Raw genomic sequence first — 6,000 nt, 5'->3', positions numbered from 1 at the left:
ATTCCATGCCATTCCATTCCATTCCATGCCATTCCATTCCTTTTGATTCCATTCCATTGCATTCCATTCCATTCCATTCCATTCCGTTTGGGTTGATTCCATTCCGCTCCAATCCATAACATTCCATTCCATTCGCGTTGATTCCATTCCATTCCATTTCATTCCATTCGGGTTGATTCCATTCCATTCCATTCCATTCCATTCTGGTTGATTCCATTCCATTCCATTCCATTCCATTTCATTACCTTCCATTCGGTTTGATTCCATTCCATTCCATTCTATTCCATTCCATTCCATTCTGTTCGCGTTGATTCCATTCCATCACATTCCATTCCACTTCATCCCATTCCATTCCATTCCATTCGGGTTGATTCCATTCCATTCCATTCCATACCATTCCATTCCATTCCGGTTGATTCCTTTCCATTACATTTGATTCCATTCCATTTGATTCCATTCCATTCGGGTTGACCCCTTTGCATTCCATTTCATTCCATTCTATTCCATTCCATTGCATTCCATTTCATTCCATTCGGGTAGATTCTATTCTATTCCATTCCAATCCATTCCATTCCATACCGGTTGATTCCATTCCATTCCATTCCATTCCATTCCACTCCATTCCATTCCATTCCATTCCATTCCATTCCATTCCATTCCATTCCATTTGGGTTGATTCCATTCCATTCCATTCCATTCCATTCCATTCCATTCCATTTCATTCCAATGCATTCGGTTTAATTCCATTCCATTACATTCAATTCCATTCGCTTGCTTCCATTCCATTCCAGAACATTCCATTCCATTCCGGTTGATTCCATTCCATTCCATTCGGTTGCTTCCATTCCATTCCAGAAGATTCCATTCCATTCCTTTCTATTCCATTCCATTCCATTCCATTCTGGTTGATTCCATTCCATTCCATTCCTTTCCATTCCATTCCATTCGGGTTGATTCCATTCCATTCCATTCTATTCCATTGCATTCCATTCTATTCGCGTTGATTCAATTCCATCCCATTCCATTCAATTCAATTCGGGCTGATTCCATTCCATTCCTTTCCTTTTCATTCCATTCCATTTGCATTGACTCCATTCCATTCAATTCCATTCGATTCCATTCAGGTTGATTCCATTCCATTCGTTTCCATTCCATTCCATTGCATTCCATTCCATTCTATTCCATTCCATTCCATTCCATTCCATTCCATTCCATTCCATTCCATTCCTTTTCATTCCATTCGGGTTGATTCCATTCCATTCCATTCCATTCAATTCCAGGCCATTCGTGTTGATTCCATTCCATTCCATTCTATTCCATTCCATTCCATTCTATTCGCGTTGATTCCATTCCATACCATTCCATTCAATTCAATTCGGGCTGATTCCACTCCATTCCATTCCATTTTATTCCATTCCATTTGCATTGATTCCATTCCATTCCATTCCATTTCATTCCATTGCATTCCATTCCATTCCATTCCATTTCATTCCATTCCATTCCATTGCATTCCATTCCATTCCATTCCATTTCATTCCATTCCATTCCATTGCATTCCATTCCATTCCATTTCATTCCATTCGGGTTGATTCTAATCCATTCCATTCCATTCGGGTTGATTCTGTTCCATTCCATTCCATTCCATTCCATTGCATTCGGGTTGATTCCATTCCATTCCATTCCATTCCATTCCATTTCATTCCATTCTGTTCGGATTGATTCCATTCCATTCCATTCCTTTCCACTCCATTCCATTCCATTCCCTTCGGCTTGATTCCCTTCCATTCCATTCCATTCCATTCCATTCCGTTCCATTCGGGTTGAGTCTATTCCATTCCATTCCATTCCATTCGTGTTGATTCCATTCCATTCGATTTCATTCCATTCCATTGCATTCCATTCCATTCCTTTCCATTCCATTGCATTCCATTCCATTCCATTCCATTCGGGTTGATTCCATTCCATTCCAATCCACTCCATTCCATTCCATTCCATTCAATTCCATTTTGGTTGATTCCATTCCATTCAATTACATTCCATTCCATTTGGTTTCATTCCGTTGCATTCCATTCCATTCCATTCCATTCCATTCCTTTTCATTCCATTCGGGTTGATTCCATTCCATTCCATTCCATTCAATTCCAGGCCATTCGTGTTGATTCCATTCCATTCCATTCTATTCCATTGCATTCCATTCTATTCGCGTTGATTCCATTCCATACCATTCCATTCAATTCAATTCGGGCTGATTCCACTCCATTCCATTCCATTTTATTCCATTCCATTTGCATTGATTCCATTCCATTCCATTCCATTTCATTCCATTGCATTCCATTCCATTCCATTCCATTTCATTCCATTCCATTCCATTGCATTCCATTCCATTCCATTCCATTTCATTCCATTCCATTCCATTGCATTCCATTCCATTCCATTTCATTCCATTCGGGTTGATTCTAATCCATTCCATTCCATTCGGGTTGATTCTGTTCCATTCCATTCCATTCCATTCCATTGCATTCGGGTTGATTCCATTCCATTCCATTCCATTCCATTCCATTTCATTCCATTCTGTTCGGATTGATTCCATTCCATTCCATTCCTTTCCACTCCATTCCATTCCATTCCCTTCGGCTTGATTCCCTTCCATTCCATTCCATTCCATTCCATTCCGTTCCATTCGGGTTGAGTCTATTCCATTCCATTCCATTCCATTCGTGTTGATTCCATTCCATTCGATTTCATTCCATTCCATTGCATTCCATTCCATTCCTTTCCATTCCATTGCATTCCATTCCATTCCATTCCATTCGGGTTGATTCCATTCCATTCCAATCCACTCCATTCCATTCCATTCCATTCAATTCCATTTTGGTTGATTCCATTCCATTCAATTACATTCCATTCCATTTGGTTTCATTCCGTTGCATTCCATTCCATTCCATTCGATTCCATTCCATTCCATTCCATTCGGGTTGCTTCCATTCCATTCCAGTACATTCCATGTCATTCCATTCCACTCCAGTTGATTCCTTTCCATTCCACTCCCGTTGATTCCATTCCATTCCATTCCATTCGTTTTGATTCCGTTCCAATCGATTCCATTCGATTCCATTCCATTCGTTTTGATTCCATTCCATTCGATTCCATTCCATTCCATTCCATTCGGGTTGTTTCCATTCCATTCCATTCCATTCCATTCGTGTTGATTCCATTCCATTCCATTGTACTCCATTCCATTCCATTCGATTCGCGTTGATTCTATTCCATCCCATTCCATTCAATTCTATTCGGGCTGATTCCATTCCATTCCATTCCATTTCATTCCATTCCATTTGCATTGATTCCATTCCATTCCATTCAATCCCATTCTATTCGGGTTGATTCCATTGCATTCCATTCCATTCCATTCCATTGCATTCCATTCCATTATATTCCATTGCATTCCATTCCATTCCATTCCATTCCATTGCATTTCATTCCATTCCATTCCATTCCATTCCATTGCATTCCATTCCATTCCATTCCATTTCATTCCATTCCATTCCGTTTCATTCCATTCGGGTTGATTCTATGCCATTCCATTCCATTCGGGTTGATTCCATTCCATTCCATTCCATTCCATTCCATTTCATTCCATTCGGTTCGGGTTGATTCCATTCCATTCCATGCCTTTCCATTCCATTCCATTCCTTTCGGCTTGATTCCATTCCATTCCATTCCAGTCCATTCCACTCCATTCCGTTCCATTCGGGTTGATTCTGTTCCATTCCATTCCATTCCATTCGTGTTGATTCCATTCCATTCCATTCCATTCCATTACATTCCAAACCATTGCTTTCCATTCCATTCCATTCCATTCGGGTTGATTCCATTCCATTCCATTCCACTCCATTCCATTCCATTCCTTTCAATTCCATTTTGGTTGATTCCATTCCATTCAATTACATTCCATTCCATTTGGTTTGATTCCGTTGCATTCCATTCCATTCCATTCCATTCCATTCGGGTTGCTTCCCTTCCATTCCAGAACATTCCATGCCATTCCAATCCACTCCAGTTGATTCCATTCCATTCCACTCCCGTTGATTCCATTCCATTCCATTCCATTCCATTCGTTTTGATTCCATTCCATTCGATTCCATTCCATTCCATTCGTTTTGATTCCATTCCATTCGATTCCATTCCATTCCATTCCATTCGGGTTGTTTCCATTCCATTCCATTCTATTGCATTCCATTCCATTTTATTCGCGTTGATTCCATTCCATTCCATTCCATTCCATTCCATTCCATTTAATCCCATTAAATTCCATTCCATTCGGTTTGATTTGATTCCATTCCATTCCATTCCATTGCATTCCATTTCATGCCATTCGTGTAGATTCCGTTCTATTCCATTCCAATCCATTCCATTCCATTCGGGTTGATTCCATTCCACTCCATTAGATTCCATTCCATTCGATTCCATTCCATTCGGGTTGACTCTATTCCATTCCATTCCATTTCATTGCATTCTATTCCATTCCATTGCATTCCATTTCATTCCATTCGGGTATATTCCGTTCTATTCCTTTCCATTCCATTCCATTCCATTCCATTCTGGTTGATTCCATTCCATTCCATTCCATTCCATTCCATTCCATTCGTGTTGATTCCATTCCATTCCATTCTATTCCATTCCATTCCATTCCATTCTATTCGCGTTGATTCCATTCCATCCCATTCCATTTAATTCTATTCGGGCTGATTCCATTCCATTCCATTACATTCCATTTCATTCCATTCCATTTGCATTGATTCCATTCCATTCCAATCAATTCCATTCTATTCGGGTTGATTCCATTCCATTCCATTCCATTCCATTCCTTTCCATTCCATTCCATTCCATTGCATTCCATTCCAATCCATTCCATTCCTTTGCATTCCATTCCATTCCATTTCATTACATTCGGGTTGATTCTATTCCATTCCATTCCATTCGGGTTGATTCCATTCCGTTCCATTCCATTCCATTCCATTTCATTCCATTCGGTTCAGGTTGATTCCATTCCATTCCATTCCTTTCCATTCCATTCCCTTCGGCTTGATTCCATTCCATTCCATTCCATTCCATTCCAATCCATTCCGATCCATTCGGGTTGATTCTATTCCATTGCATTCCATTCCATTCGGGTTGATTCCATTCCATTCCATTCCATTCCATTGCATTCCATTCCATTCCTTTCCATTCCATTGCTTTCCATTCCACCCCATTTCACTCCATTCAGGTTGATTCCGTTCCATTCCATTCCACTGCATTACATTCGATTCAATTCTGGTTGATTCCATTCCATTCCATTCCATTCCATTCCATTCCATTCCATTCCTTTTCATTCCATTCGGGTTGATTCCATTCCATTCCATTCCATTCAATTCCAGTCCATTCGTGTTGATTCCATTCCATTCCATTCTATTCCATTCCATTCCATTCTATTCGCGTTGATTCCATTCCATACCATTCCATTCAATTCTATTCTGGCTGATTCCACTCCATTCCATTCCATTTTATTCCATTCCATTTGCATTGATTCCATTCCATTCCATTCCATTCCATTGCATTCCATTCCATTCCATTCCATTCCATTCCATTGCATTCCATTCCATTCCATTCCATTCCATTCCATTGCATTGCATTCCATTCCATTCCATTCCATTTCATTCCATTCCATTCCATTGCATTCCATTCCATTCCATTTCATTCCATTCGGGTTGATTCTAATCCATTCCATTCCATTCGGGTTGATTCTGTTCCATTCCATTCCATTCCATTCCATTGCATTCGGGTTGATTCCATTCCATTCCATTCCATTCCACTTCATTCCATTCTGTTCGGATTGATTCCATTCCATTCCATTCCTTTCCATTCCATTCCATTCCATTCCATTCCATTCCCTTCGGCTTGATTCCCTTCCATTCCATTCCATTCCATTCCATTCCGTTCCATTCGGTTTGAGTATAT

Source organism: Pan paniscus, chromosome 18, assembly GCF_029289425.2.
Source record: "Pan paniscus chromosome 18, NHGRI_mPanPan1-v2.0_pri, whole genome shotgun sequence".
Taxonomy (NCBI): domain Eukaryota; kingdom Metazoa; phylum Chordata; class Mammalia; order Primates; family Hominidae; genus Pan; species Pan paniscus.
This window is presented reverse-complemented; position numbering follows the sequence as displayed.